The sequence below is a fragment of the Dipteris shenzhenensis genome, chromosome 2 (assembly GCF_047967505.1).
Source record: "Dipteris shenzhenensis isolate YYH24624 ecotype China chromosome 2, Dip_SZ_1.0, whole genome shotgun sequence".
NCBI classification, from domain to species: Eukaryota; Viridiplantae; Streptophyta; class Polypodiopsida; order Gleicheniales; family Dipteridaceae; genus Dipteris; species Dipteris shenzhenensis.
In genome coordinates this window covers 47,804,169-47,816,559 of record NC_141597.1, presented here as the reverse complement: position 1 = coordinate 47,816,559, position 12,391 = coordinate 47,804,169, and positions in this window count along the sequence as shown.

Sequence of the window (12,391 nt, the reverse complement as noted above, 5' to 3'; positions counted from 1 at the left end):
ACTAAGATAGTACAAGAAAATGCATTCTAAGGAAAATGTATTCCACTTATCCTGGAAAAATGGATAAATCCCAATTCCACCGTGCTTCTTTTACAACCACTGCACTTATTTTACGTAAATCCCAACGACGCTTGTTTTACAACCATTGTGCTTGGTTTTTACAATAAAATGCAAACCCATTGTATTTTTTTAGTAATCCCAAACGATTGGATGAGTTCTAGTCTTGTAAAGGTATTGACAAAAAATCATGCCACCTATCTTGTAAAATCACCGAGTTGGTGATCACACTCATTTTGTAATAATTTTGAAGGACACCACCTCATTGGTGGTAGTTAACTCTAGATGACGTATCATGTGCAACGAACCACCACACTGGTTGCAATCCTAAAACAACTTGGATAAATGCAATTGTTGATATGGACATTGAGGGGTCCCCTTCAAGGGTGAGGGCCATATCAACATGTCATTGGACATATAGGGCATGTCAATATGGTCCTTTCATCTAAAGAGGACCCCTCAAGGGCCCACATATCATATGCAACCAACCACTGCACCACTGACTACTTATCCTGTGCTGCCACCTTACTGGTTGCAATCCTAAATTGTGAGACCACTTAGATTGTGCTACCACTGTGCTAGTTGCGATCGTAAAACTACTTCTTTGTATAAAGGAAGATCCTAAAACCACTTATTTGTAAAAAGGCTACTTATTCTGCATGGCTGCAAACATTCAACAACTTTCGTAGTAATTAAAGAGTGGTTTCATTAATAATTGAGCAGATACATCTCATACATTGAGGTCTTTTAGATACATTTGGTTGCTTGGAGGTCTTTTAGGTACATCCGATCTGTTGGAGGATGGGCCGTTCTCGCTCCTTTCCTTCAGAGGGTAGGTTCCTTTCTATTTTGAGCTCCCTTTGTCATGTCTCTTTGAGCTCTTAGGCTACATTTGCTCCCTAATGAAGGAGATTGGACCTTCTTCTCAAGGCTCAATCTTGGACTTCTTCCCTTCAGGCTCCTTTTTTTTAGGGCGTTGGTTCTTCTCTTTAAGGCCCTTTCTTTTTTCTGCTAGAACCACCTGGCAACTTCTACTACAACATCTCATCTCTTGCCTACAGATAGATGCAACAAGTAGGAACAATTGATGTTTCCATGATGTGGGCCCAGTGGCAAACCACAATCAAGTTCTCTCTAAAGAAAGTTTGCATCCACAAACGCCCCAAAGCAAAACACTTGGAGAGCATGGCCGCAATTGGGTCATTGGAGCATGCACTCATCTATGATGTGCAGATGGTAGAACATGCACTTCTTACCTTACCGCATCTGAAGAGGATAATCATTTGCTTTAGCTATTGTGGCTATCAATACCACAGTCTAAACTTGTGCATTAGGAAGTTGTTTCTTGATTCCTTCATGTCTCATCTTAAGGGTATGGATGCCCTCCTATAGTACCTCCACTTGATGCTCACTCCACTACAACAACTCTATCTGGTTCTAGTGGTTGGTGATAAACCTAATGAAATTGTCTATCAGCTTCTTTGTAGGCCTCTTCCAAAAGATCCACTTCTATGTTGGATATTAGTCAGGATGAAGGACTGCTTGTCAAAAATTTTAAGATCCATGGCAAGCTTGTGCATAGCCCTATTTTAGGAAATTGTACATATCCTGCAAAAATTGCACATTCTCTTTGTCTCCTCCACTGTGGCTACTCTACTTGATCTTCATCCTTGAAGCTCTCTCATAACTCTTGCATCAAAATTTTGGTTTTTGCATTCTCCCTTTTTATTTTCTATACCATTTTGTCTTTATTGATGTCCAACGCATTCCGCATTTTGTAGAGCCATTAGTAAAGAGCCTCCTTGTTGCCTCTTTATTGCAATCATTGTAGTTGTTATAGTTATTGCATAAGAAATTGGTGCATAAGGAAATACATTTTCCTTCATGTTATGATTAACTGCAAGAAACACTAAAATAGTTCCAAGAACCAGCTCGATGGTTGCAAGGAAAGACATTTTCCTTGGTTTAGGATTAACTATAACCCGCACTAAAATAGAACCAGCATGGTGGTTGCATAGGGAAATATATTTTCCTGGGTTTAGGATCAATTACAACTTGTACTATAATAGAATCAGCATGATGGTTGCACAAGGTAATACATTCTCCTTTATTTTAGAATTAACTACAAGCAACACTAAAATAGTTCCAAGAACCAGCGTAAGAACTAGTATGGCGGTTGCAAGGAATTTTGTAAACACAAGCGATGGTTTTTTGTGCTTCTTCTATTTTTTAAAGTAGTCATATGAGTCTACCTTAAGCTTAAGGGATAGAATCAATCAAAAAAAACCTCTACATCAAGTTGTGATTTCTTTGCCAAAACGTCAAAATGACAATTTTATGTCATGCTACCACACTAGTGCTAAGGGGAAAAACATCATAAGAAGTAGCATATGACAAAAAAACAATCTACAGAAGAGAAACATTCAACAAAGAAGCATAAGCCTACTACAAGACAAAGAAACGTTCTACATAGATAAAGAAGTAGCTCAAGATTGGAAAAAATGTTCTAGAAAGACATCAAGCAGTATATTTAGTCAAAGTCCAAGACAAAATCCATGTTGCAAATCCATTCTAGGAAAACATACACACATGTCATGAATGGCATCACACACAATAGTCAAAACTGGATTGCCAATCAACATCAACAAGGTGAGCTTTATCAAGCTAAAGTAAGATTCAAGCAAAGTAGCATCCACCAATCATATGGATAAATCTCAATCATCAAGCACCATCACTTTTAGATTACCATTGAGTAACAAGTTAAAGACCAATAGTTTGGATAAGCCTTCCATAAGAAGCACTATCATGGATAAGAATCCATAAATGAGCACCGTTATATGCAAAGTTTGGATAACCTTTCTATAGGAAGCATCACCATCATCAACAATTTGGATAAGACTCCTTCAATGACCACCACAACAAACATGGGTAAGACTTTAGCACAAAGCACCATCATATCCATCAGCCTCTAGCAAAGAGTACAATGTCCAAAGAATGGGAAATGTGGTTTGATCATATACCAATTCACAAATAAGGACATGTAAAATTCCAACACTTACTGTAGGATTTAATGATATGACAGTTCTACTTCATTAGAAAAAAGCACTAATCATCCCAATGTTCTCTCTAGATGAGATCCAAAGACAAAGAGAAGAAATTGCAATGACAATCCAGGAACACATGGAAGAAAAATAGCAATGCAAAGTCACAGCTCAAATACATAACAAGTGGTAGAGACTAGAATAGTATCTACCTCATCTATAGAAGCATTTTCAAATGTAGAAGAACATAGCACGATGTCAAAAGCCAACAACACACAAGAACATGACAAGCAAAATTTCTAATGCAACTTTGATATTCCCAACTTGACAACAAAGTCAATTATTCCACAAGATGCCCCCAAGGTGTAGACACTACTGACATCAAGTCAAAGATATGATAAGTGCACTATAGGCATTGACAAAGCAAGTTTTTTGTGATTAGTCCAACATGTATGTAAACCTTCAACAAAAAGGGAAGGCATACATAACATGTAAAAGTATTATCATAAAAGGGAAGGCATACAACATGTAAAATTATTCTCATAAAAAGAATCCAAAGATCGAATAAAAACCAACAAATATATCGCATCATTCAAACATGCAAAGTGCATACATAGAATGATGCAAGGCCAAAATCAAGAAGTGCAACTGCATCACAATGGACCTCAAAAGCCATTACATCTACACATGTCAAGAATAGCATGCGTTAAGAAACATGCAACAAATTGCAAAAGAAATCCATCTAGTCCATGGTAATTGCAATAAAATACCATCCAAATACCAAGCCCAAAAGAAGCATAATCACTATAAAATCTAATATTCTTACTTGGATTCAAAAAGTCTGAGCACTAAGGGATCGTCATTGCCATTCTTGCTTCCAGCACGTCATCTCTTCCTTGATTTTCTCTTTCTTACTTGGCCATCCTCCTCCATTGCCCACTCATTGTTATTTTGCAAAGAAGTGCATTGATTTGTTATTTTAAAGGAAATTTACAAATCTACTCAATATTGAATGCATTTATTTGGACAAAATATTTTTTATACTTCACTGTCTAAATAAATGCTTCATTGGGATTTGATTTGTAAACTTATTAAAAAGCATACAAATGTTCCCCCCCTCTCTCTCTCTCTCTCTCTCTCTCTCTCTCTCTCACACACACACACACACACACACAGAGTTGTATTTCTCACATGTGTGCACATGGTCAAATGTATGTATGCTCTTGTACATGTGTATCCTATGTATCTACACACACATATGTGTGTGTTTGCTTATGTGTGCACATGTACATGTGTGTTGAGTTGTTGGGCATGTATGAGTGTGCATATCTCTATCCACATGTGCATGCGGTCTTTGCTTATGTACATGTGTGTGTATCTTGTGGAGACCTTGTGTGTTTACTCACCCTTATAAACAGAAACAAACACACATAGAGAGAGACATGTATAATAATACCACATGCACACATATGAATATACACTCACATATTCCTAGAGAATCACATCTATATGCACATTAAGATTTAAAAATCTCCACATGCACATAGATATACACACATACACATGTGCGCATGCATGTGTATATGGATACTTGAGCATTTGCGTGTGTAATTTTATGTGTAGATGAACGTGTGTCTATTTATGTGTGCATGTACTAATGTATGTACATGTGTGTGCTTGCACATATATGCATTCACGCTTGCATGTGTCAATTCTATGTTAGACTTATCCATTCGTGATGTACATGTGTCAAATCTATGCTAGACTTATCCATTCATGATGTAAATGTGTCAGCTCTATGCTAGACTTATCCATTTGTGGCCTCCGTACGACTATGATCTAATTGTGCATACATACTTTCTCCATGCGCTTATGTTTATACCATCTACTTCCCTCCTGCTCTTTTTCTATTTATTCTTTGCTAGAATAGGAGAAACCACCCTTGCCACTTTCCATGTATTTTTCGCTATAATCCCCTAAATCTTGATGTTCACACATCCAAATTGACTTCTTTCTTTGAGAATCTGGTTAGAGAAACTTGCACTGTGGATATGTGGCCGAGTTCACCTTCGAATATCTATACATATTCACCTCATCGTTATGAATTCTTTCTCAAAGCTGATTAGGGGTTCTCCTTTTCATTGCAAGCTATCGGATTACAATATCTTCCTTCCCTCCTTCTTCTTCTATGCCTTTCGACCATCGCGATTGCCATAGCTCCTTCTTCCTTTCTACCTTTGCAATTCCCATTTCCCTCTCTTCTACTTTGCTCCATGCTCCCTCCTCCAGCTCTCATCCACCCCTGCTCTAGTAGCACTCCCTCCTCTAGCTCTCATCAGCTCATCTTCTCCCCTACTCATTTGCTTCACTGCTCACCCTCTCTTTTCACCATGACATGAACTACAAGACATGTAGCCAACAATACTACCCCCCCTCGATACAATGTGATCCTAATATTTCTGCTTTCTTGTAGAAGATCATTGTGTTCCACTTGCTAGGACTTGATATGCCCACTCTTGTGGAATTTCTTTGTAATATTTATTGATTCCTCCCACCTCCATGTTGCCACGTTGGATGGCATGCACATAGCTAGCCTCTTTATGGCTGTGTTCTATGCATACCTTGGAGACATTGATGAAGGCCTAAGGATTTTAATAGCAAAGTTTTCTTATGTTGTTAGGGGGGCTAGATTCTAAGTCTTGCATTTGTGCATGGTCTTTAGCCTCTCCATCGTCTCCTCCATTGGCTCCCCAAAAAATCATATGTAGCAAGCTGGGATGGCCTCTATGAATACGATAATGTATTGTGGTCTATCAGCAATCAGCATTACTAAGTTTCTCTTTGCAACTTTTGCTCAATGAGGCTCATATAACCACTCAGCAATGGCTGAGTGGTTATCCTCGCTAGATGTAATCTTTTGGGCTCTAAGGCTCTCAGAAATTGCTGAGTTTTTATAAACATAATATCTTTTGTTCAATTTTTGCTCCATGATTCTCTCAACAATTGCTGAGTTGTTAGTTTTTATAAATAGTCTTTGGATGTAGATGTAATATCTTTTGTTCAATTTTTGCTCAACAAGGCTCTCAACAATTGCTAAGTTGTTATAAATTATCTTTGGATGTAATATCTTTGTTTAACTATTGCTCTCAGCAATGGCTGAGTTGTCATACTTGTAGGGTGTAATCTCTTTTAAGTTTCAACTTTAATATATAAATAATACTATTGCCATAGTCATCATTACTCTGGTAGTGGTCATTGCTAGTTGTTGTAGCTATTGCATAAGCAATCGGTGCACAAGGAAATACATTGTCCTTGGTTTTAGGACTAACTACAAGCATCATTAAAATATTTCCAAGAACCAATGCAATGGTTGCAAGAAATACATTTTCCTTGGTTTAGGATATACTGTAACCCACACTAAAATAGAACCAGCATGGTTGGTGGATTGTTTGACTTGGAGTATAATAGTTTGACCACATAATGTGTATCCTTCATTGTCTAATCTTGTAGTAACACACGTGTTGTGGGGATGCCGTCAGAGCCCCCACTCCTAAGCTAATGGATTCACTACTCAGGGGGTGCACTACAATAATAGTGCCAAAATTGTTCCTTCATAAAAAATGGGATGCACAAGCGGGGTTCGAAACCTATGTCTATATCATTGAGGGGGAATGGTGTGCTAGGGGCTAGGGTATAGCCACCACATGTGCGTTTGGGGTTGGCCTGCCTCGAATCATTGAATGATTAGGTGATGAAAGTGGTGAGGGGGTGAACTTCCACTATTTTGTACAAGTGTAGGCAAGAGCCTTCAAGGTGTGCCTTCCAATGATGCATTAGCATGCTGTCTAGAAGCTTTTGGAAGGACTACAGGTCAAGCTTCCATTGTACATCCTTTGGGGGGCTAGAGAAACATCATCAACATTTGGCATGGGTTCCTACTTTGCATGCCCTATCATCGAAAAGTCTATCAGCATATCAACTAGATTTGTCGGCCGTAGCAAGATATTGAGGGCTTCATCTGGGAGGTCGACAATAGCATTGGATGACATGGATTGAAGGTCTCGTGTTGTGCAGTGCTAGTGTTAGAGGTGTGGGAGGAGTGCCTAGGCTTATTTGTGCAAGGAAGAGGAGGTAGGACGAGATTAATGGGTGGCTGAGGAGGGTGTGTGGGATTTGTGGGGTTTGTGAGATTGGAGTTAGGAATATCTATAGATGGGGCAGTGGTGTTGAAGACTAAGATGGATTGCTACCCATCCTTCTTGGTGAGAACCTCAGGATATGCTACATGGATGGCATCAAAATTGCTAACCAGGGATCCTTGTGAGTCTTGGAGAGCTTCTAGCACACTGTTGAACAAAATAATGATACCTAGGGGGTGGCTCATGGATAGATATGCAGCTAAATGCTTTTGACCTTGGACCACTAAAATGTGGCTATAGGTCTGCATTCAGTTGAGGTCATCTTGCATACTTTCTCGAGTGCAGATACATGGGCACATTTCTTTGAGCTTGTCTAACTGCATCACATCATCGTCCTATGGAATGGTCTCAGTGATTACTCTGCACCATGCCTATAATTTTAGAAGAATTGGATGGGCAACAAGAGTTTGAAGGTCAGAGGGGTGGTCTAGAGATAAGCTGGCAAGTTGGAGATCTAGGCAAAAGTAATCATACATAGGAAATCTTTACCGTATTACACTAGAGCAAACGGCCTAGCTGAAATCTCAAACAAAACATGCTGCATGATCATAACTTGTACCATCAAAGCTGATCATAATTGGGAGCACAAACTCGTTGTTGCAGCATTGTGGGCCTATCAAACATCATATAAAGTTGCAACCAATTGCACTCCCTTCAACTTAGCCTTCAGGGTAGAGCCAGTTATGTCGATGGAGTACATAGTGCCTAGCCTATGCATCATAGTTAAGGAAAGGCTCATCGTAAATGCTTTAGCTGAGTGCCTAACCAATCTTGAAGGGCTAGATGAGAGAAGGTTGCACATAGCATATTGCCTTCACGTGGAGAAGGCAAGGTGCAAAAAATGGTTTGACCGCAATCTCAAGGACAAGAAACTAGAGGAAGGGGACCTGGCACACCTCTATAGTGTCTTCAACACCAAGTGCAAACTTAAATATAGGGGCATGGTTCTCTACCACGTAGTGGAGATTATGCACAATGTGCATGTAGAATAGCCACCCTAGACGGAGTTAAGCTGGACAGCTACCTGAATGGTAGCAAGCTAAAAATATAATATGTTTCCCTCACTCTACAAACCCTCCAGGCCATACATTGAGAGGAAGAACTCAAAGCCAAGGTGGCAAGGATGAAACTCCAGGCCATCAAAGAGGCCGAGATATGTAATAATAAGATTAGGAAAAGGAAACAAATGACTATATTTAAGGCTACAGTAGAACAGGCCCGACTGACGAATTAATAGTAGAGATCTAACTAGGTTGAGAATCTATTTGTAGGGTTCCAGCAGTAACACAAGTGTGAAGGCAATGGTAGATCCCATAAAAAGTCATAATTTTATTTCTTGCAAAGTATGGGAAGTGCGTGAATGTACTACTAAACCTCAATGTTGCTTCAGTTTGGGTCATTAATGACCAAATTTTAAATACATTGGGCTATGTGGATTTGAAACTAACCGTTGCTCCCCATGTGGTAGATACTCAATTTGATGTTCTTCCCACAGAAGCATCAGATGAACAAATGATACTTTGGGAGACATGGTGCTATGCAGTCAATTGCCAAATCTACTGGAGAGCATGCAATGACACTCTCACGTCCAACGAATGTACCTCAATGTTCTCGCTCTGTAAACAAGAAACCGCTTCCTCAACAATAGTGCAACCACCTTCAAGGGGGAAAGAAGTGGAAATGAAGCTTTGGAGACATCTTGACCCCCCATTCATAGTCCCAAGAAAGACTCCCACTTTGCTCAAGGCCATTACCCTATTCACAATAAGGGTGACCCTTCGTTTTGCCAACAACTCTTTCATCTCTCCTGCCCAAGTCCATTTCCATGGGTAGTACTCGGATGTCACATGAACAATGGGTGCACAAGGACGTCCTCCGTGCACAACACTACTATGAAGGAGGGAAACAATCTTGGATTCCCACAAACGTGGGAAGGTTTCCCACCCCTCCTCATCCCATTCCCAACCATCAAAGAGCAACGTCTGATGACATCAATCGCCACACTAATAGAGACAATCACCAAGGAAAAGTATAGATGACACCCACGTTGGATCACAAGGAATCTCTTGGAGATGATGATGCTTAGATTCATGAGGTAGTAACACAAGAACCTGCGCCAACTCCTGAGGTAGTCCCCCAAGGACCTACTCTTGATTCTAGTATAAGGAAAGCCAATCAAAGCCCAGCAAGTACCATGATACTATGTGTAGTACTACTAAAGGAGAAAGTCAGCAAGGCCTTGAGGGAGCCACACAAGAATCGAACCCTAAAAGTGGGGAAGTTACACAAGAACCTCCCTACAAGCCTATGCCATAATCAGTAGAAGTCACCATACCAAGGGACCCGCCTATATTGTCAATGACGACTGGCCCTACTTCCACCACCAAGCCGAAAGCCGCGATACCACAAGAACTTGCCTCCACAAAGGGTGCAGCCACACAAGAACCTACATGCTTTGTTCCCAAGAATAACCATTCAATGACAACGTGGTAGGTAGTGCTGATCCACCAAAGAAGCTAATGAGCAAGATCAACAATTGCAACTTAAGAGGGGGAAGAGAAGGTTAAGTTGTACACCTCGTACATACTTTTTCTACTATGCTCTTTTTGCACTCTTGTGCATCTTTTTTAATCTTTATTTCTATTGCCATCATGCAACATTTAGAAAATCCAAAAAGTGTGTTTTGTAAAGCACCCCTATGTAATGCAATTTAAGAGGGGATGTTGAGAATGATGTATAAATTACACCATAAGGGTTATGAGACAAACCCTAAACCTAGCTCTAAGGGGTATATATTCTCAGTATTCATGGAATACAGCTTAGTGTATACTTAGTCTATCTTGTGTGCACTCCTCTCTCTCCCTCTCTCACTTTTGCTATCAAGGTGGGGGTGGTTATGGACCTAGTATGAGTGGCAGTAATGGAGCATGATGTGCCCTATATTGTTCTTGATTGGAAAGAGAGGCTCCTTGTGCATTCATCGGGCTAGGTGGGTTTACTTCAACCAATTGGGGCCTTGGTTGGTAGATTGATTGGGGGGGCACATTTGGAAACCAGGCACTGGGAGGTCTTGTGGATCTTCTATCTAATGAAGTGCACACAATAGAGTGCTAGCCTTGCCATGAGGTGAGGGCACTCATTTGAGGGATGACTGTCGTTGCATACCCTACACCAAACATTATCTTTTCTAGGTAATAGGCATGGGTTACTCCATGCTTCCTTGGATGTTCCTACTCTCCACTGTTGACCTAACTAATTCAGTAGATTAGAGGCCAACTCTCCCACATCTAACCCATTAGACCCCTTATCCTCCTTGGTAAGCTCCGTGCTGGAAAACCTTACTGCATGTAATACTTTGGACAAGGTTGTAGATTTATCCTTGGTGTCCTTCTCCATCATGTTGTTGCTTATATGGATGGCTACCTTGCTACAAAGATTGAAATAAGTTGGGTTCATAACCATTAAATGGTCATGTAGCTTTGAATCCACCAATCCGATGGGGAAGTGTAGCAACAATCACTTGTCGCTCATTCTCTCATGTGGTTCATAGTGGAAATTGAGGAAAAAGGGACTCATTCTCATTCTATTTCACCTCATATAACTGCTTAATCGGGCTCCACTTGTGGCCACTGGGAGCAAACCCTACGATGAATGCTTTTTGCAATGTCTCCCAGTTGACTTTCTCATCAGGGCTGAGGGTCCTAACCATTTCAAGATCTCCAAGAGCACCAAATGCTTTGGGAGACCGGATCTCCTTCTTCGAGGAAATTAGTTATCAGCTTGGCAATGGCTATGGGTCGACTCCTAGAGGGAGTGTTCCCTACATGAAATACGGGTACAATCAAGGGTGGAGCGGCCCCCCTTCCTAGTGCGTCCAATAGGATATGCATTGCCTCATCCGATAGCTCTATCTGGGATGTTGGAGTAGGTTGCATTATTGTGGGCCTAATAGGATTGTTGTCTCTATGGCAACATGGACTTAAGTAGCACAGAATGTATGTGGAGAGTAGCAGCAAAGCTCCGCTTATACTTGCACAAGGCTAGGAATAACCTCTCCTAGGAATCCTCAACATGCATGTTCTACATGCAAGTCCTACATGCAACTCCTACATGCATGTTCTACATGCATGTTCTACATGCAAGTTCTACATAGTACGATTCTTACTTGCAGTTTCTACATGCAACTCCTACATGCATGTTCTACATGCATGACACATGTTCTTGAAATCATTGATGACCAAACAGGTGGTTGAAATTGCTATGTTTCCTAGTAGATAAACTACTTTGTTTTACTAATAATTAAATTAGCTTAGTTTAATTTCAGGGCTAATTCAATTGATTAAAGTGATTGCTGTTTAGTTATTTAACTATTTTGTTTTCTAGTAGCTTGATTAGTTTAATTAGCAGTGTGATTGTCCTAAACCAGCCTGGTTTAATTACAAGTGTGAATAGTTTAATTAGTAGTATTATTATCCTAAACCATCCCAGTGGTCAGAACACTGAGCTGATACACGTTAGACATGAGTTATGTGTTTGTCATAAATTAGCTCGATGGTTGAAATTATTTTGTTTAGTAATAATGAAATTGTTTTGATTTCTACTAGGTTGATTAAGTTGATTTCTAGTAGTTTGATTAGGTTGATTTGATTAGACTAATTTTTTGCACATACATGTGTTTATTTTCCTCATACTAATGCAAAAAACATAGTGTTTGCTTCAATGAAATTTTATTCCCTGCATGTTGGGTGAGCAGATGGAATTATATTTGAAGTTTATGTCAGAACTAAATAACCTTTCAATTGGGCAAAGGAAATTTGGGCATTCTAAGCCCTGGTATATCAATAAACTCAAAGACAATGAAGTCACGTACAATTTGGTCTATGTTGTGGAAGATAACTTGGATAATTCTCTTGCAACACAAGCTCTCTATGCATGTATTGAACCAACATTTCCTTTATTGATTTCATCTCCTCCTTGGGTCTAAAATCTTTCACCCTACCCTTCCAAGATGCCAAAAAGAGATTACTTGAACATGGCTTCTTCCTTCTGTTTGGTTGCATGAGCACCCAACTTCCTTTTGATATAGTTGGTCTT